General features: G+C 39.7%; 1 long non-coding RNA gene across 1 annotated transcript in view; it reads right to left on the reverse strand.

Moving 5' to 3' along the window:
• Nucleotides 1-22219, reverse strand: part of LOC140257526 (uncharacterized) — a 191018-nt gene that overhangs the window by 154338 nt on the left and 14461 nt on the right. The gene's annotated exons all lie outside the window — the stretch shown is intronic.

The following is a 22219-nucleotide window of genomic DNA, read 5'->3' on the forward strand; positions in this document are numbered from 1 at the left end:
TACACAGGAAAGCATCCAGTCAGGTTTTTAATATTTCCAAAGAGGGAGACTCCACAGTCTCTCCAGGAAGCCTGTTCCAGTGCTCTCTCTCCTTCAGAAGCTTTTTCTCTTGTTCATATGGAAATTACTACATTCCAGTTTGAACCCATTACCCCTTGTTCCATTGCTGGGCACTACTGAAGAGAGTCTGGTCCTATTCACTTGACTTCAGCCCATCAGATATTAATAAGCATTGATAAGATCCCCTCTCAGTCTTATCTTCCCCAGGTTGAACAGTCCCAGTTCCCTCAGCATTTCCTTGTAAGGGACTCCAAGCTCACAAATAATCTTTGTGGTCTTCTGGACTCTCTAATAAGTTCCCTGTCTTCCCTGAACTGGACAAAGTACTCCTCCAGGTGTGGCCTCACCACAGCAGAGTAGAGATGGAGGAGAACTTCCCTTGATCTGTTGGTCACGCTCTTTTTAATGTGCCCCAGGATACCACTGTGCTTCCTGGCCACAAGGGCACACTGCTGTTAACTGCTCAGCCACTTAAAATCTTTGTACGTGCAACATGGTTTACAACTATTTATATAAGGTTAATACAGAGCTATACATAGTGTACACTAAATTATTTTCGTTAATATTTTCTTCAGATATTAAGTGTAATCAAGAGAATACTTTCAAGATAAATCGACATTTGACATGGGAAAAAACTGCTCTTGAATCATTAATAAAAAGGACAGGATATTATTAAGAGAGAATTGCTTTCAACCCTTCTAATTATGATCAAGCAAATACTTCATAAGCCTGAAATACTTTGGATCTGTAGCAAGCCATGAGAATGATAATTCTGCCAAGATAGTTATCTGCTGAAATCTGAGACATAATTATGGCCAGTGAAACTCCTAATCTTGAAAGACCTTCGATTTAATTCTTTATGCTATCAATCTCTCTCTCTCTCTGGATTTCCTCCACATTACATTTGGCATGATTAACTGTAAGTGGGGAATAGGTCCACAGAATTACATGCCATCTGAACTGGGACAAGGAAGGATTATTCAGCACATCATGTAAGAGAGACAACTTCAACATTAACCTCTTCTGTGCTGGGATATGAGTCAATGACAGGGAGGAAGAACTACCATGCCCACAGGTTACCACCTGTAAATAATAAACACTGGAAGCTGACATAACAAATTAGATCACTGAATCCAGTGATTAGAAACTAGGAGATTAGAAACTATAATCTTTGATTATGGGATGCCTAGAATGCAGGTTGATTTGTGTTCTGTATTCCTGGTTAATCCATGAGGTTCAGGCCCTAAATCACTCAGTGTGTGACATGCAGACCTTTCTTGTAACAATTACCTCTTCTCTCAGATTTCAGACTATAATGGAAAAAAATAATCCTATTGTGATGTATCTCATCTGGCAAAACATACCAGCTCTCTTTGGCCGACATGATAAAGAGTTTTAGCAGGCCTACAGTCCTCCCTAATTAGAGACTGAATCAGACTCTGGTTTGATCATCTAATGGCCCTTGGGACCACCGGTGATTTTTGTATCATTTCTGAAGAGGCCTTTATGTTGTTTTCACAGAACCATCCAGCACATATTGCATAAACAGCTAAGATGACAGGGTGTTCTCGTGGCAGAGAATTTAAGATGACAGAATGTCTTGGAGCACAAAAGTGTATTCCAAACTATTGCCATATGGTTGTATTCTAACAGCGAGGAAAAAAAAAAAAAAAGCAAGGTTTCTTTTATAAGAAAGATCCATCTGTAAGTGGGCTCTAGGCCTAGCCAAGCAAATCTGTAAACCTGCCTTAAAACATAAACTAAATCTCAAGTGAAAGCAACTGGCTTGTCTCCATCTAGCTGTAGAGTTTATTTAATATAACTACAGCTAGAAAGACAAGTCCGTAGGGCAACTCAAGTCTCTGGCAGATGCTCATCATCAGAGCAGCAAAGGAGGGGAATTTAGGGATACTCTTTCAGATTTTCTACACCACAAATTATTACATATACTAACTGTAAAATCACTTTTTAAAGGTTCTCACGTGCTCAGCATCCCAGCTGTAAATACTGGTGGTGAAGCACTGCTGAGACTCAAAAATCTCCTGGTCTTTTCTTATTTGTTGACTCGCAGAGTGTCATCGGTCCGTGATGAACTGATTTGATATTGACAAATGCTGAATTATGAAACCCCGTGGGTAAAAAGAGCTTCAATATCATTGTAATTTATTAGCTGCTGCAATTTTGTGCCAGTATGAAAATACTCATTTTGGCAATCATGCAGTAAAATAATCAATATTTAATATTATTACTAAAAATATTGGCAAGTTAGATCTTTCAGCCATTTGAAACATTCAGATAATCCCCTATTTACTTCTGACATGAAAAATTTTATAAATAAATCTATTTCCTCTCAATTACCGATCTGAAGAAAATTAATTTGCTAAGCAAAATATTGTAGGAGTTCTGAAATACTCTCAAAACAGAAATTGAGATCTCCATAGTACAGGGTTAATTACTTTGGATCTGATTTAAAAATAGCTCTACTTGTAGTAGGAAGGTTGTGGTCATTTATCTGCATAAATGTATAGAAAGCTGTATTGTCTATGCCTGCACTGCACTTGCAAGAAGGAAAGAACAAAAAAACAACTTCATACTGCAGTGTAACAGGTCATTAATTTTTGAGAGCAGCTATCTCCCTCTGTTAAACTCCAATCTATTTCCTCTTTTCCCCTTCCCCTTCAATTTGCCTAACATACAACATTCTTCATGTAAATCTTAATGAATTTATCGACAAAAACGTTTTGGACTATTGGTGAACTCTGTAATTTGCTGTTGGAGACTATTCATTCCTTGCAGGTGCTTCTGGGGGAACTCCGCTATTTGGTGTGTAAGCAGAGCAAATGGAAAGTACAGTGCTCATTAAACTGGATCATGCAGACAAGAATCAACTTCTACCTCATTCAGATAGATACCAAATTTCTCCATCTCTATTTTTCCAACAAGGAAGTCTGCCAGCAGCTGCACCTGTGATACTCAGATTCCTACCAGAGCTGAAACGTCTGAGAAATTCAGTGGTTTTTTGCTCTCAAGAGACAAGGCTAAAACTCATCTCTAAAAGCTTATGTTCACAAACAATTAATCTCTATCTCAAATTAGCTGGATTTCTTTTCATAATAAATTTAAATCATATTTAATAAGAGATTTCTTCTTATTAAATTTATTGAGAAATTTCTTATTATATTTCATTTATTTTCCATACTTAAATGCAAAACAAACAAACAAACAAAAAACAACACCCAAACAAACCCAACCAACCAACAAGCAAACAGAAAACTTACAACAACAAAACACAGCTATTGATTCTTATTCAGATTTGTTTCAAAGCAGTAAAGCTTTTTTTCCCTTGGTTTTAATAAACAATTCCAAGCAGGGAGTTTTGATGACTTTTAATGAATTCACTACCATATTATTAGTAGGTGATAATTTCAGCTCTTGCCTGCAGAAATATTAAGAGATGTCAGATCCTAATTCTGAAAATAATCCCCAATATTTCCAAAGTACTTCAGATCAGACTGAAGCTTAATGCTGTGGTTAAATCATCAAATCAGCCAACTGAAAGAGTAACATCCCTGACAAAGCAAAAGCAATGGATGGACACAACTTTCAAGCTCAAACATAAAGGAAAAACACAGTGGAAATGAAAGCTGGGATTTTCCACTGAAGCGAGGCAAGATACTATGGGAAGACAGATAAAAACAGGTGGTGACAGATCACAGGTCTGCAACCCCAGACTGCGCATCGCACATCTCAGGTTTGGGTTAAGACAGCCAGCACCTCCACACAGGGGTCTTGCAGTGCACAAAGTCAGGGCTGATGCCTCTGAAACCATCCATCCGCTCACAGAAGCAAAAGCAGTGCAGCACAGAGGCATCATCATCATTTAGGAACAAACAGGTTTAGATTCACCATCAGTCTAGTCAGTTGTCGCTGCAGCTCGTTACCAGTCGATTTTCCCTTCTGAAAGCTTTACCAGCAGAATTCTCAAGGAATTCAGTGGCAGCCCAAGGACCCAGCAGGTGAGGAATCCTTGAAGTGCAATGATGCAACTCCTGTGAGCAAAAGGAGCCTAAACTCTGTAAAGAGGGACAAACATCAACAGGATGTGGATTCCCAAATTGCCTGGTAGGACGACTTGCTTAAAAGTAATGCATGCTCAAAGGAAAACTAGGCACTCAAAGGTCACCGGGTAACTGATAAATGGGCTTTCAACTGTAGAGACACTTGAACCCTACTCCAGGGTGAAAAGATGACATAGCACTCAAAAGTCATAGGAAGGAATGCCAGAAAATAAACAATAAAGTGGCTACAATTTTCTAACAAGGCTAAAAGTCATCTAAAGAAATTTAAGTCCTGAACCTGTGAACTGTGCATCCAACAGCTGGTGAATGACAAGGTGATTGGCACCCGCATTGCACCTGGCAGCAGAAAACAAGCACTGGAAGTATTCCTTCCCCAAGAGAGGATTGCATCTTGCTCCTGAGAAGGACTTTGCTGAGCTAACTACACCATCCCACCCGGCACAGCTCAAGAGAAGGAGGTCACAGCCCTAGCCATATTTTTTTATCATATTTCTCTGTGGAGTTATCAAGCCCCACCTTTTAAATCATGGCACTGAGACCATAAGGGCTGATCTTATTCATATTAATAGCATACTAAGTGCTGCCTCCAGCTCTTCCATACTGAACAGGTGCCTCTAAATTCACAGGGCTTTTTGCCATTTATCTCTTAGTCTCTCAATAAAGAGCAAATTAAAAATTGCACCACTGAGTACCAAGATATCAGAAACTTCCCTCTAGGCACACAGTCAACAGAAGTGCCGAAAACGTGCAACAAACAGACAAGAGCTGGTGTGTTACACAACCAGGTCAGAATGAAGGGACCACAGGAACAGTCAGTACTCAAAAGAATGATTCCTCAGCCCTGAGCTAATATCCCTGCTACCTTGGCAAAGTTCTCTTTGGCAAAGCAGAAAAACTGGCTGCTAAGCAGCTCCCTGAGGGAAAAGTTGCATTACCAGATCTAACATCTGACTGCAGACAGAAGTTATCTTCCACGCACCCCAGGAAATTCCTAGAATGTTTCCTCTCTGCTGTACTGTATTTTTAGCAAATGTTAGGTAAGTTGAGGTCTCCCATGAGAACAAGGGCAAGCAATCACATGATTTCTGACAGATGCTTACAGAATGTTTCATCCGTCTTTTCATCCTGGTTGGGAAGCCTACAGCAGACTCTCACCAGGATGTCACACTCAGTGGCCTTCCCCCCATCCTGCCCCATAAAGGGATCATTCCCAGTACTGAGCTCTACAACATCAAAACACTTCTTAACAGCCACCTCACCATCCCTCCTTCCTTTCCTGTCCCTCCTAAACACAGTTGTGGTGCACTTGCTGAAAAGGTGGTTGATTTTCCTCACCTAACTTCATGTAAATGTGTTAGGGAAGAGGTGCAAAGAGGGAATGGACACCCAGGCTGATACAAGCCAGCATAAATGCTCAGCATTTATTCTGCTTCCTCATTTGCACTTGATCTCGTTATTCCATTTTCATCACTTTTATTATCTATGCTAGCTAGCTGCTATCAATACACTCATGTTTTCAATTTACTGTCAAAAAAAGCCTCCAAAGAAACAAATGTCTGGGTGAGATAATACTACTAGGTGCAGCGTATGGGAAAGAAGATGAATTACTGGGTTTAAAAATAGATTAAGAATTAGAAAAAAAACCTACCAAACAACAGAATATCGGAATAAGCTTTCAATGGTATGTTGAAAAAACACTGTCACAGAAACTGTTTATTCCATAATCATCAGTTATCTAGGAAGTGGAACAAACATTCGAGTGTTAAATGAAGGTGCCAATGGCTGATAAACACGAACCTAAGTCTTCTTAAACCACAACACAGCGCACGAATCCTCAAGAGAATCATAGGAAAGCAATAAAGGCAGTCACTTGGTGAAAGATCGCGGTGACAAAGTTGTACAATGCACAAACAAGAAGACTCAATTCAGAACGTTTAAAGCTTTCTCAGAATCTGCAATCATTCTGAAACATTCTGATACAGATCAATGTGCAATACCAATTAAAAAAAAAAAAAAAAGCAAAATAAGACTAACAATCACTTGCAACTGGAGAAAGCAGTATTTCTTAAGGCTTACATGGAAGATTTTGTGTCAACCCAAACATACCCTGTATATTCTTATCAAGGTGTACCCTTGAGGGCTTCAAGATCTGAAGTGGCTGCATGTGTCCCCTGGCATCAGGACGAGACTAACACAGCCTGGCACTGGGTTTTTCTGGAAGTACAGCTACACATTTTCAGGCAGACACGACCCAGGAGGGAACAGAGCAGACCAACATACACCGACCACAAGAGATTCTGGCAATGAAATTCCCAAAGAAGAAGGAAATGGAGGAATCCTAGAACTATTTGAAACTGTCCTGCCAGAAAAAGTACAGTCCACCTCCAAGTGGAATTAACAGAAATAAAGACGTCCTGAAAGAAAAAGGTGTTGCAAGATTATGAAGGTTTTTAAGCATTTTTAAATACTTGTGAATGTGTTAATAAGTGAGATACTGAATGGAACAGCACTGATTTTATTTCCATGAAAAAGAGCATTATAGCAAAGGGTGATAGTCACAAAAGATAACTGTCTTTATGTGTGTGTAAGGCCTACTGCATAATTTATACAGCACGGACATCTTTTAGCTTAATGCTTAGTTTATGTACCGTCACAATGTCTTTATACATAAAAGTTATATACAGCCATCTTTGCAGCTTATGTCACAATGTTATAAACAAGGCATTTATGGCAGAGCCAGCAAACCTTTTTGGAAATATTATTCTACTTCCATGTAATAAATATAATGAAAAGGGTACTTAGTCCCACGCCCTTACAAACACAGTTTCTTTGGCCGAGGAGTACAAAAAGCAACATATTGTGAAGCAAATAATTATTTTTAAAGGTCAAATACTGGGTATGTTAAAAATGTATCCCATTTTTCAAGAGGAAGGAAAGTTCTAGCCAGGTGCCTTGTCCGTCAGCAGCACAGAAGGTAACGAGTTAACGGTGTAGCAAGAAGCAATAGTAAAAACCTCTCTTCATGTGATCCTCTATTGATGTATGTTTTAATTTCCCATTTATATCTTCCTCTAGAAGATATTACCAGCTTGAACGACATTATTAAAAAGCTTCTGTGCAGAAACAGATTCTACACCTAGTATCTAAGAAGCCACAGAACTGTCCACTTCTTTTCTGTTGCAGCTGTCTACTCCTAACTGAGGATGCAAAGAGTCGCATGAACGCAAGTCCTTCTCATCCACTGCAAGCTGAAGGTCTGCCCAGGATCCCTCTGGCTGTACTCAGAACATCCAATCACTCCTCAGCTCAGCACTCAATGACTATTATCTCACAGAAGGTATATACAAAGACTGTTACACTTCTGTCTCACATGTGACAGAAGTATATGCTTTGTAGAACAGCAGACCTCGTGCATGCAAGAAAATAGCTATTACAGCAATAGTAAAGAATTCCTGTATATAATTATCTGTTTCCTACTTTACCTAGTTTGTATCAGGTCCTCAGGTCCAGCCAAAGACTGCACTGATATCTTATGTTGAACAAGCTATTCACTCAAAGCAAATACTAATCTCAAAAGCTGGACGTACAGCGGCAGATTACAATGCGTATCACTACCAAGTACAACAAACTGTTAGCCAACCTACTTTCAAAGCCTCCAAATATGCAGCTCCTGTTCTAGGTCAGAAACGGTACTGCATTCTCAGGTCTAGAGTCATAATCCAGTGCTGGCCTCAATTATACCAGCACAACAATGGCAAAATGCATGAGCGTAAGGAAGACTTCGGTATGAGCTGACAAATCCCAATGGAAAAAAAAATATCTATCTAATGAAAATACACTCCAATCAAATGACAGAGTGCTTGCATATTCATCCAAAAGCTCATGTATTTGGATAAGACATTGTATTTGGAATTAGATGATATATAAGGTCCCTTCCAACTCAAACCACTGTAAGATTCTATGATTTGACTAAGATCTCAAATTAAGCCCTGAGATATCATCCTATGTTCAAGTCGCTGCCACGTAAGACTTAGTAGCATTTGCATTGTCTCACATCAGGAAAAACCTTCTGCTTTATAGCCGAACAGACAAGCAAAACAATTGCACCAGACAAAATACCATTATCACTCCTAATGAGTTGGTGTACTCTTATCAAGCAGTTTGAACAACCAACAGCAATAAATGAGAACTAACATCTCTGTTAGTTTACTGACATCTGTGACAATGTGCTGTTTGTCATTAATTGAAGAGTTAAAACATACCTGACATCTTAAGTGTCATTCATGTTTTCATCTAAATGCTTAAAAGAAAAGCTGTCTACACAACTCCTTGATAGCATTCTCTGAAGATGCTGGAAATTCACTGTAACCAGACACAGCTCCAAAGAACCTTCTGTAATAAATCTGGACATAGCACAAAAAGGTTAACTTTGCTGATTTTCAGATCTTGTCTGAGTTTTCCTTTTTACTGAACTCACTGTTAGGACAAGCCTGGTTTACAGCGCTACTGGGAAAAATACCAACATCACAGCAGAGGCAACTACAATAAGGGAAACACAAGAAAGAAGGTCAATACTGGGCAGAAAAACTAAGTTATGTTCTTACAGAAATGTGTTGGTTTCATCCTCTATTATGATTCAAAGCTCATAACATCTCAGTTCTTTTTTCCATCCTTCTCTTGTACACTTTCTTTGTCTCAAGGCCATCCTACTCCCCACCACCTCCCCACACAGAAGTGCTGCAAGTCCCAGAATGGTTTAGCCTCTGAAATCTGAGTTCATAGGAGAGCAGTTCTATCACTGTAAACTTTTCTAGGCTGCTTCCAGGGCATCCCACACTACCCAGAGCAATTTCTGAATTAAACGCTACTTGTGTTGCATACAGCCCTTTCCGTTCTATCTGTCTGCTGACACTTACTGCACAGTGCATTAACACTGTTCCACAGTCACATATGCCACTAAGTAATTATCAAAAGTAGCAGACAGTTTTAGGTCCCTGCTACTGAAGAATAATGCATGATAAAATCTATGCTGAAAGAATTTCAAGTGAGATCAAATTTAGCAGAGTTTCCCACCCCCTCTTAGTTGCATGGAAAAAAACCCCCAAACCTTTTTACCTGCAGTTACAGAGACAAAAACCATCAGTTAAACCAAATTAGATTTGGGGACATAAGTTAATCTTTAATAATCTTGCTAAAGGATTAAATTGTTTCAAAATTATCAAGATCAGACATGTTTATTTTGTTCAATGAGGTTTCTCTTATTTCCCAATTACGTTTTCAAAACCATCATTCAAGAAAAAAAAACCAAGCAGACCAGCATTTGAAGGAGATTGCAAAGCATTTCACAGCTGCCTCTCTTAGATGCTGTTCTCAGACTAACTGAGCATCTTCTTTAGTGTCATTAATGTAACTGAATCTCAGTGAACATTTCAGTGATTTCTAAGATAACATCTCAGGACTCTACATCATAGTTGGAGTCATCTGCATGACATCTTTTGCTATCCTTTTACCAGTGCCAACAGAACATAAAGTATATTTTGTGTGACAAGAAGGGAATGACTTTGCCTTTGCATAATTCTTTTGCTGTCCAGAAAGTACAATAGATCAAAGGGGTCTTAGATGGCTTGTCTATTCAAACAGAAGCATTAAATAGATGCATTACTAATCTGTCATTCCTTGTTCATGCTTCATGAGTTATTAGAATGTCTTTTTTCTCACTGTACCTGTACACTGTACTTTTTTTTTCCTCCTGAAGACAAGCTTGATACTGCTTACTCTGTGCCATCCTATGCTTGGCATTCCTATTTGTCCACCTGTCATAGCCACAGTAACTGAAAATTTCCAAGGATCCCAATTTTAGTGCTTGAGTCACCAAACATGTGCACAAGTAAGTGAATTATGGAAATAAAAACCTCATGTCACAGATGCTGGCACCCTTCTTCATGTAAGTGTTCTAAAGTAAGACATAAAACTTCCTCGTTCTTATAGCAAATTGTATCTGAAACATGACTGGAAATAAGCTATAGTAGATTTGGGTTTAAAAAGATACAATTTACACTTTGGGAGAAAATTGTTAAGCTGTAATAATACCTACAGAGATACTGCAGTACACCTGAGTCCAGATGAACACAATTTGATCAATAATAGTAATCCCATTTTTTTTTTCTTCCTTGATAATTCTTACTGTATCTGTATTCGAATGTCTGGTATCTATAAAAGACACTTAGTACTGCAGAACTTTGAAGTGAAAATGGAGCTTAAAAGATTCAAAATATTGGTTTTATTTTCTGTAATTTCCTAAGCTGCATTACAAAAAAAAAATAATAAAATTGAGCTTATAAAACTTTTGCCCTGCCAATCTAAGAAACTTTTTCTCTTGGTCTGACTCCAAACGCTGTTAAAGTTGTGCATCACTGAGATTAATAGTGATGTAAAGGGAGCTGTGAATTTTATTACAGGAATGTACTGATGTATTGTCTAGGGGCAGCAATTAAGCACTGGCAAGTATTTCTATGTCCTAATTCCTGGTAACAAAAATTCAGAGCATTTGATACTAGTACTTGCGTGGAATATAAAGTCTGACCTGGAAATCAAGCGCTTCGCACACAACCCCACGTCCTTATACACACAATTGGTCTCCCCACTCATCGTATGCAGAAGTTATTTCTGCACTCCAGTTCTACCTAGGAGAGGATCCTGCTGACGTTAAAGTTTCTCTGCACAATTTGACATACTGCTTTAATTTTGAAAACTCATTTTGCTGTCATTTTATCTATTACTCCAAAACTTCTTTGAGACTTAAAATCCCTTGCAAAAGTCAACCAGCTGGAAAAAGGATTTCATATCTTAAGAGCCGCAGCCACACACAGGCCTGCCATGCCAGATGGCTTATGTAGGACATATATATTCCTCACCCTTCTACAATAACATTTCTCCTTTCTGACATCCATCTCCTCCTTCACTAATATTACAGTAGCACTAGTCAGGCACCCAGGGAGGAAAAATACAAACTATCGTCCACTTTAAATTCATTATTTACCTCTTGCATGTCACTCAGTAAATCACACAAGAATTCCTGAGGTCTCCCCATGCTTTTCTGCAGGCATCGGTGCAATGTGTACAAACCTGGCTGGTAATACAAAAAGGTGAGGTGAGAGTCTGGGACATCACGGGGATGTTGCACAGCGCAGAGAGGTGCAGAGCTACTAGCAGCTGCAAGGCGGGAGCATGGACAGCTTCTATGGGGCAGCACACAATAACCAGTATTTATTTTGTTTGTTTTGGATCATTAGCAGAGAAGTCAACATCTCCCTTGCACACCAGCTGTCAGTTGCTATCTAGAGAATGCTTCACTGGGCACAGAACTATAGAACTGAGAAATAAAAATAAGCCAGTTCAGGTCTTCTCAGGGCAAAACTGTTTCTTACACAGCTCCTGCACACAGCTTCTTCAACCTGGCTTTAAAAGCCTGATAATAACAAGGTACCAGATATTCGGCTTAACTTTCCCTTTGTTTTAAATCCATCTTGATTCTCTTAATTACGTTACCATGTACCACATTAATTGGTGTTCACACATGGCCAGTTCAGCTACTGCTGGTCAAATTTATTGTCACACCTCGCACACAACTTGGGATTTCTTAAAATGCCACTTGTGCTAGTCATGCAATCCCTAGCACAGTGAAAACACGGAAAATACAACCACTGTTTTCCACAGTTCCTTTTTCCAATGGCCTGCGCTAAAGGAAAGGCTGGAACTCAATTTGCATTCACCTAATCCCCCCATCTCTCCTCTTGAGTCAAGTAGCTCAGACTACCACAGATGTATTTAGGCTCCATCGTAACAGAAAAACATGATAAGTAGAGAGAAGCCTTTTGCTTACATCCCAAACACCAGCCAGCCACCACCCTACCTCAGGAAAGGAAAGTTGCTACCAGCAGCGTTGTCTGTGCTGCTCTTATCAGATAATGATACTGTATTCCTCCAAAAAGAGAACAGTCTGCAAATAAAAAAGCACACAGATATATGGCAATGGATTCTAAAATGAGCTATAACAATTCGGTGGTACTAACAGCTCCCTCACTATGAATATAATTGTTTCACAGATTAAAGGTACGACGGTGAGCTTACATGATAAATCTGCAATGCAGGCAATTGCTAGAATCCATTGTACAGAACACGAAGCCAAGGGATGTTCCCACTGTTGTGTGGGCAATTTGTATTAAAGCACAAATCATATCTCACGCTAACACCAGGCCACAGAAAACTCTTCCCTCTGAAATTTAAGTTCTGGAGTTCTTGTAAATGCTACAAAGTAAGTGGCAGGGCTAACTTGCCTCTATGCTACCCCACCAGCACCTTGCTCCCTTTGATTAGCAAGAACACAACAGTCTCCATTTTAGGATGTCAAAAGAACACAGTGCATCTCAGAGAGATGCGGATTGAGATAAGGTCTATTTCTCATACATCAGAGGACAGGGAGTAAATAATGTAGGTTAACAGAGCAATCTTTGAAATAAAGCACACTCTAAGCACACTGACAAGAAAATGACTTTTGCCTGAGACAATCATGTGGCTTATGGGATCTTCCTGTTACTTCTGCACCTGTCCATATTTACCTGCGGATAGCATCTCCTTCATCAGAACAGCCGTATGTAACAGGACATCACTTTAGACATTCAAGCGACATCACACCATTGCAGAAAGGCAATGCTGATTTGGGGAGTACTGTATACATTTTAGCACCACACAGATTTACAGAGTAGGGTCCTGATGGAACCTAGGCTTACACAGGCACAAAGTCAGGCAGAGGAAGAAGGCAGAAATCCTGCTGGCAGAAAGGTGCAGCATGAAGCAGCACAACTGGCAGGTAGGAGGTACCAAAGGGCAGATTTTCACCCCTGCAAATGTGGTGAAATTTATTTTTGTGTATCAAACCGGGTTTCCATGGAACCAATTATCAATGAAAAAGCCATTAATGATGTAGCAGGGTGGCGTGGTTTCAGCACAAGCAAACTAACTTTGCAGAAAAAGTAGCTCTGACATCAGACAGGCTCACCGAGCTCCTCTCCTTGCCTGGCTTTCAAGGTTCTGCCCCTTCATCTCATAAAATTCTTTCCTTTAGCTGCCCACATCATTTTTTTTTCCACAGTTTTTCCCCTCCTCTGCATGCAAAATAAACTGGAAAAGCATGAATGGAGGCACAACTGTTTTAAATACATTTTAAAAATACTTAAATGTCCACTATGTATCTTTTCCAGTCTGCTTTCATAAGGAAACACCTGGAGACAGGAATTGTAAATCCACTCAGAGGGAGCCACATGGATCTCATTGCTCACCAGACACAGAGCCGTGGTGCTGGTGCATCTTTTCTGTGCAGGCAATGGGAAGGTCATGCAGCGTGCAGTAAAGGCAGACAACACGGCAGCCTTGTGGTGGCTGCTTCCCTCCCCACCACGCACACCAGCTCAGTTAGGAGAGGCCCAGAAGACCAGCTCCAACTCCTGCCTGCCTCACTGAAACAGCCGTTTAGCACTTCAAAGGCATGCCACAAGAATGCAGTGCTCTGGCATATGCCAGCAGCAACCCCAAAGATTTACAGGGCAAATCTAGAGTGCAAGTACTGAAGTGCAGCGCTGCTAATTGAGTAAGTAATAGGGAATGCATGGGGGAATAGAGAAGGCCTCCAAGCAAACCCCAGCAGTCTCACACATGCAGAGTACTGTACTGCACCACAGATCACATCCCAGCACTAAGAAAACATGGCAAAACCCAGATTCAAAGGACTCCAGTGCCTGTGACTACTGCTAAATAAATAATTCAGCTGATCAAACACCCTCAGCACACTCACTCACCGATAACTATTTGCACAGCTCTGAACTGCTCGGGTGCTACTCAAGTGTATTTAAGCACAGAAATCAATCCGTTACTTTCATTTCCTCAAAATGGTTTAAGAGATCATTTTATGTAGGATTTAATAAACTGCACCTAAGGCTCAGTAAAACGCCATTCATATTTTTACACTGTATGGCACCATTTTTATTGTGCGTGCAATATTTTTTAATTTATTTCTCCATTTAAGGTAGCAATGGCTATTACCCATTATTACAACAGACCAAATAGTCACCGTTTTCCCTTCATGCAAATGAAGTATAACATTTCTTTACAAATTTCTGATTACTAGTAGTATTCATTGCCAGTGGAGTGGATGGAGAACAAAAAGGGAATTCATCTTATGTAATGCATCTATAAATCTACTTTATTAAAATTAAACTCTAGCCATAAAACACAAATATATTTCACTCCAAGAGGGGAAAAAAAAACTACAATCAAAAACCAGCAATGAGGAGGTAGAGAAGCACAATGAAATTTTTAAAAATCAAGTAAGAAAAGAGCAATAATTAAATGAATAATGCATAGCACTAATAAGTATACTGGCCTACACTCATCAAGATTGTGAATAAGTTTAGTCAGCACAGAGCTGCAGATAAAGCTCATGACAAGGTCCCCATCTATACAGACTGTCTTGGGGCAATAGGGATCCAGAGGAGAGCAGGATCCTTATTTGGAAGGCTTAAAAAGAAACCGAGTGGTTAAATAGCACAATGAACACACAAAAATAGGTAGAATGGGGAGTTCCAATACTGATGCTGTAGCATGATCCCAAGACATAAATGAGGAAAGCTGTGCAAAGCAGAAAGGCATCTTGAACTGCTCTAAGCTCACTGAATCCCCAAAGAGACAGACAGCAGGAAAACCTCCAGATGTGTGCATGTCATGCAGTTAAGTATTGCTACTCTTGATGTGGCAAAAATGCCTTGAACTACCAATTCTTATTAATACAGTCACTGCCAAACACACTGGGCTTTGATTTGTCAGAGATGATCTCACAGCTTTGCTGGGGTGGATTCTTGTACTGTGTGTGTTATAGTTGGCACAGTGAGAGCGTATTTGCATTCAAATCATCTGCATTTAAAGTAGGTCTTTCTCGCTCACTTCCTTGGGATGTGGGACACAAGAGCAGTTCCAAGTGCAAAGCTTGCTCTGGGAAACTCTGGAACTCCCTGAAATAATCAAACTTGTCAACACATGGTGGTAAAATGTTACATGGGATTCAAACCCACATTCTCGTAAAGGTCTGCTGACCTTTGTGCCAGTCCATTCTCATTTCAAGGCCCAGCCCACTCACTCGTGTTTGACCCACAGTTCAGACACTGAAGCTGACAGGCTACAAACTCCAGTTTATAACACAGCACTGCATTTTTTATTTTTATTTTTTTTAGGAAAGGCGATTTTAATTTTGAAATGCAATCTATCATTTCTGGAGATCTGGCAACAGCGTGAATGTAAAGCTAAAAGAAAATGATCGGACCACATAAAGTTAATAATGTGATGCTAGCAAGAACATTTAATTGATTTACAGCGCAGCTCAATACATGAGCACTGTGCTAAGAGCAAAGCTATCAGATAGCCCATCATTTCTTAGTGGGCCTCCTCAAGAGCTTCATTCACAAGCCTATTAATTAGCTTGGGTCCTTCAGTGTCCACCATTCAGATTTAAATCACTTGTTTCCCATTATGCTGTGTACTATACACTGCAGACCCATAAATTTAGGCATTAATTCTTCTATCCGTGGGGCTCCTGAAAGTCGGCTTTAATTATCAGAGGTGAAATTCTCATAATCCTTACAAACAAAAATGACTCAACTACAAAGAAGTAGTAACTCAGGGACAGCGTTAAACACTGGGATACGTTATGGTCAAATTCCATGAAGTTTATTCCTCCCAGTAGGAAATAGCATTTAAGATCAATGTACTTTAAAAAACTCCACAAAACATGGCACCATTTTTTAGTAAATCTAGATACCACACCGATAAATTTAAGAGCCTTTCAAGTTGTTTAAATACTGCATTTTTCATCGTATACCTTCTAGACTTCAGTGATTCAGTTCACATAAAAAATGAACCAGACAGCATATACGGCTAAAACCGACAGAAATATCTGTGTCACGTGTACCAAATAATTACATCAAATTGTGTTTAATTATTCCTAACATTTAGCTATTCATTCAAATGGAATACTTTCATATAAAATGAATTATTGCATCACTTAATGTCAGGTTCCTCACTTACGTTTGAAAGTAGCTTTAATTTACACTGCAAGATAATATCCACAGATTGTCAAACTAAGCTTCAACAAACAAAATAAAGCAAACAGAATAGGATTAAATAGTAATAAACAATCGCAAATCAAATACTCTCTACATTCCCGTTGAATGCAAACAGCTGTTTCCTGTTTTTTGGGGTATTTTTTTGTGTAATTTTGTTTTTTTAAAGAATATGCTATAATTCAAATAAACTCAAAGGGAAGATAAAGGTCCGTGAAATGCAGAAAAAGAGCCTGTCCACTTGGGAATAGCATAGGAATGTTGTCAAGGCCTCCAGGGATGCAAAGCCAGATGAATCCTGGGCAGGATTAGAAAGAGCGTGGCCAGCAGGGAAAGGGAGGTGATGCTCCCCCACTGCTCTGCCCTGGTGAGGCCATATCTGGAGTACTGTGTACAGCTCTGGGCTTCCCCGGCCAAAAAACACATGGATCTACTGGAAAGAATCCAGCAGAAGACCAAAAAGGCAACCACTGCTTATAAATATCTAAAGAATGGGAGTAGAGTTAATGGAACTAGGCACTTTCCAACAGTAGAACAAGGACCAACAGGCAGAAACTGGAACAAAGGATGTTCCACACTAACACAAGGAAGAACTTCACTGTCAGAATGACAGAGCACTGGCACAGGCTGCCCAGGTAGGTCATGGAGTCTCCCCGCTCTGTGGAGAAATTCAAAGCCCTCCTGGATGCTTCCCTGTGTGACCTCCCATAAGGAACTTGCTTTAGGAGGGGGTTGGACACAATGATCTCCTGAGGTCCCTTTCAAACCTTCCATTTCTGTGATTCTGTGATATCTCCGTAACAATTTGACTAAATAATTTTATAACGATTTAAAATAATGTCTGCAAATGTATCTGACAAGCAAGGAAGAAAAAATGTTCTTGTTCCATTTCAAGTCATACTTGCTTTGCCATACAAACAACTAAATCAGTTTTAAAACAAAAAGAAATCATCGTCTGCAGATTGTGATACCTACAGGAATAGTAACAGCACTAACTTAGGCTCACATCCAGCTCTAAGGTTCACACGTATTTCACTTACATTCTCTTGTCCATCATTTAACTCTATTTTTTTTATTTTATTTTTTTTAAGTAAGAGCACCCCACAACAGCAAAATGCCACTTTTTACCAACCTTGCTAATAAAAAAAAAAAAATACTAAAAATCAACAGCACGGAATCCTACAGCTCCCATACACAGACACAGCCTGGTTAGGTGATTTCATCCTCACAAATTATCTGTCAGATAAAGACTTAGAAAAATAGATTAAGAAGTGACGCTGGTAGAAAGAACTTCCTTATTACATTATTATAAGATAGAAAAACATAGATCCTCAGTGGCTTACACTGCAGTATAAAGCCTTCAACAGGCAGTTTTAGAATTAAAAACAAAGCATACTTACTGAAGCATTGTACGCAACGGAGAGAAATGAAATAATTTAATTTCATCACTTAAATGAACACAGGATTTTTATCACCTAAATGAAAACTGGATTTCAAACGCAATGAAATCCACAATTCATTGGGTCAGCACTGTGCTGAAGACAACTAAATCTTGCAGATGAGAAGGAGCAAAGTGCTCATTGCATTATCTCTGAATTATAGAGGAAGCATTGCATCAACTCATTGCTGGGTAGTGCTTAGGAACTCCTAAGAAGAGACAAATTGAAAAAGATAAAAAGCTACATCCTGCTATGAAGCTTAATGCAAAATTCCCACGGATGCCAATAGATAACTCTCTATCACAGTGTGGCAGGTTTGGGGCCAAAGGCAGAACTGCTAATGATACCTGGAAGATCCTGTCAGCTTTTGAGATTCCAAAATTAAAACACTTCATAATTATGACTACTGTGAGAGAACCATGAGAAGTTTGGTTATATTTCCAAACTGCGTGTAATGAGGCTTTGTATGTTAGTGTACATTTCACACATCCAACCCAGGCAGAAGAACCCTGAGGTGGTTCGTATATGATTTCACATACTTTCCCTGTCATCTGCCACCTTCAGCAAAATCATTTATTGCCACTCAACTCTACCAGTTTATTAATTTGATCAAGGGCAAAGGATATGTAGCACATTTCACCCGTTAATAAAGTTTATAAAGCACTTGGGGATCTACTTGGATGAGAATCATCACAAAAATGCAAGACTTAATCAGACCAAAACCAGCCGCTAATGCCAGAGAGATGTAAAACTCATTTAGAAATTAGAAGGGGTGGCTGAGCAAGCAGACAAACTTGAAAAGCTGTGTTAGGAGACACAGTTCAAAGACTTCTAGCCTATGTTAAGGTCAGGCTTCTAAGGTTTAAAAAAACATACTGCAAAATGCATCTGAGTTGAGTAGCTGAATGGACACTCAGAAGCCATGGACGTGCTCTGCTGATGGGTAAGAATTTACAAGTGAGGGAATGAGAGGTTCCACTGTAGAATATCTGAAACCAAGAAAAACATTCAAACACTTGAGTTCTATCAAAATTATAAGCAAGGGATTAAAATAGAAGTGACTAAATTAGCAAACTTTAAAAGGGTGTTGTATAATGCAATGACCACTGAAATGCGAGCTAGTCAGAGCAGACACACTAGAGGTAAGGGTGTTTATTCAGAACTCTTCTGAACTACTAGACACATGCAAAAAGCAACTTAACAAAAACATATTATCCATAAGTAACAGCATTTTCTTAATGCCAGTAAAGCATTAATATTCAAGAAGAGCATGCAGATGAAGACATTAGTTTTACTGCATGTCATATGTCCACTAATTTAGGTGGGTTTTTTTTTTTGGTAAGGAAAAAAAAAAAAAGGTGATGTAACCAGTGTAATTACAGCGCCATCTAGTGAAGATGAGGATTCTGAATGGAGATGGCTGATGGGAGAAATCCATGCAGACCACACCACCACCACCACCTGCCCCCAGAAGAGGAAAGACATGCCAATGGGGCCCTGGTAGCTAAGGAGGCCATCCAGCTCCTTGCTGCTCAGTTAGGGGATTTGGTTCAGAGAATGATTAGAAAAACATTTCCATTCTTGTCTTTGGGTGAATTGTTGCTCTGAATATCAGCAGCATTCATTTAGCACTTTCTAGTATCTACCCATGATTTCCATTCTGGATCCCAGTACTCTGAACAAGCACACGCAATCCAGTTTAACCAAGAGTGCAGTGGAAACACATCCTCCTTGCAGGCCCATGCGGGCCTCACTCTTGCTTGATTTACCCATCACAGCTCACTCTTTGATGCTAGAGCCCTGCAACCTGAGAGATACAAGCAATGAATCAGACTTGCTTTGCACAAAATGAGAAAATTCCTCTTGAAACCACAAATCAGGAATGGTACATTTTATCCCTCCTGCCTACACACCAGCACACACCCCCACACTTCTATTTTATTTTATCAGAGAAGTAATTGATACAATTGCTACCTGCCTAACAACCACAATGACAGCAGAAACCTTTCCTATATCAGTTTACTTCCTTAAGGTTTTTAAATGGAATGATAGCCACATAATAATTACTTCTAGGATCAACATGGCTTTGCCAGACACTCCCAATGTCCAAAAGCTAAAATAATGAAAGAAGGTCTGTTGGATCTGTCCATCCTGAGCTGGCCAGAGACTTATTTTAGGCTCTGCTCAAACTGTATGAATGGATTTTGCTCATGGAGATGCTGTGCTGGCTGCCAGTGAGCACTGTGATCTGCCCTGCTTCATACATGACCAGTCATGGCATATTCTGTGGAGAGCTGCAGGGAGGTGGCACAGGAATAGTTCCAGTAGCACCCTTTTAGCAGCTGGGAATGCCCAGCATAGCTGGTCTTGGCTCCAGTGTGCCTGAGCGAGCAACACAGAGAGACAAGAACTAGCTTTAGGGCTGTGCTGCTCTTGACTTGGGCCACATCTTTGCCCCAGCTGCTTCCTGAGCACACACTTGTCAGATACACACAGATATATGAGTTTTCAACTCTTGAATGTATGTAAATTGGATTTGGACACTTGAAACTGCCTTGTCTGGATCAAGAGAAAAAAAAAAATGCAGCTTTCCTTTCTTTCCCAGCTCCTTCTACTTAGACATCAGTATACAGAGATCCCAACATAAATCCTAAACCCTTTGTTTCGCCATTTATGGTTCCCTGGAGTCATATTACAATAGCTTTGATTAAAATACAAACCAAGTGAGTAATTGCAGGCTTTTTCATTTTACAGTGTCAGTTTGTCATTGTAATGGATATGCTGGAACATGAATGTCTCTTAATGAATTAAAGGAAATGCATATTTAGAAGGACTTAAAACTGCCCATGACCAGCAACCTCATACACTCACACAAAAATGAGAGAGGGAGAACAACTTCTCTTGTCAGTGATGCAAACTCCCAGTAAACATGATGGATGGTTTGTCTCATTGACTGCAGCTCTCAAAGTGCCCGGTGGCTTCTATGAACATCACTAAGCAGAAGCTTTATGTACTTATTTTGAACAGGCCCTTCCATCCAAACATCATGCTGAATAAAGTTGGGGGGTTCTGATGGGTTTGTATGTGGGTGGGTTTTTTCTTTTCCTTTTTACTACAGTTGAACAGAAAATAGAAAGGAAAATCCACTGTTAGTATTGTTTGCCCCCTTCAATCTATAATAGGAAACAGAAAAACCACAATGTCACCATTATAGTCATACCACAGAGTATTTACGCATCCTTGTCAATACTGTTAGCTATTATTCATCAAATAATACATACTGGATTAAATTGAATTTGAAGTAGAACACCACTTTTCCCTTCCACTTTATACAGGAAAATTACATGCATATTTGTGTACAAAGAGTGATAAAAGCAGAAATGAATGCAAATTTCATCCCTTTTAGGGAAGTCATTTCCAGGCATATGAAAAGAAACAGAGAATAAAAAGGAACGACTAGAAACATTATTTTCTACAAAGCAGGAGCACTTTTCTCTGTGGCCCCATTGTCTCTTGGTACAAACAGGATTCCTAAAGGCTGCTGGTTTTGGTGGGCTCCACTTTGCCATGGCAAAGCACACTCTCCAGCTGAGAAAAGCAGACATAACAACACACTGAGCTGTTTTATGCAGCTGTAATTCTTGCTCAGACTTCCTTGGCAATTTGCCATGCTACACTGGCAGAACGACTCCAATCTTTCTCCTGATTTTAACTTAAATCCTCAGTTGTGACAAGCACCTGCAATTCATCATGATTAGGAAGCGGAAAATATTCGGTATCTCTCCTATTCCAGCCCTGAGATTGTAAGCTCACTCCACGCTCTACAGACCTCAATAGTTTTCCTCAGCATTCATACGCTAGCTTTTTAGGAAAGCACATTCTCCATTTCTGAGAGACCCAGCTCTGGCTGGACACAGGCAAACAGCACAACAAGAAATGGCTGGGGAAATGGGAAATACGCATTTATGCTCTGCATCTTTGGTCTGTAGAGCTCCACTTGCACAGCCTAAGCATACTCCATGACAGTGTCCTTCCACTACTTTCTTCCACTCTCAAAACCCTTCTTTTTGGATTTGCAGCTCTTTAATGGTGTCAACATCTCTCCACTGTAGCCCCAAATTTTATTTAAATTGCTATTTACTCACACTGATGACTAAGTTAAATAAGACTCCAATTCAGCAAGCACTTATGCACCCACTTGATTTGAAGTATGCACGTGGCCCACTTAACCTCAGTGAAGAAAAGCAGCGTGTGGATAAGTGCAGGGTAAGGACTAAGGCTGAACACAAAGTGCTATTACTGGATACTGCCATACAATCACATGTAGTATTGCTTTACTCTTGGTGACGAAACTTAATTTGTTGTTTCTCCACAGGAACATCCAAGCGCACACCTCTTACCCTTTTACTCCCGGCAAAACCTCAATACAGTCTCTGTTCAAACAATCCCTTCACAACCAATAATTTTATAACTC

This window comes from Excalfactoria chinensis, chromosome 11 (assembly GCF_039878825.1).
Source record: "Excalfactoria chinensis isolate bCotChi1 chromosome 11, bCotChi1.hap2, whole genome shotgun sequence".
In the NCBI taxonomy this organism is placed as follows: Eukaryota; Metazoa; Chordata; class Aves; order Galliformes; family Phasianidae; genus Excalfactoria; species Excalfactoria chinensis.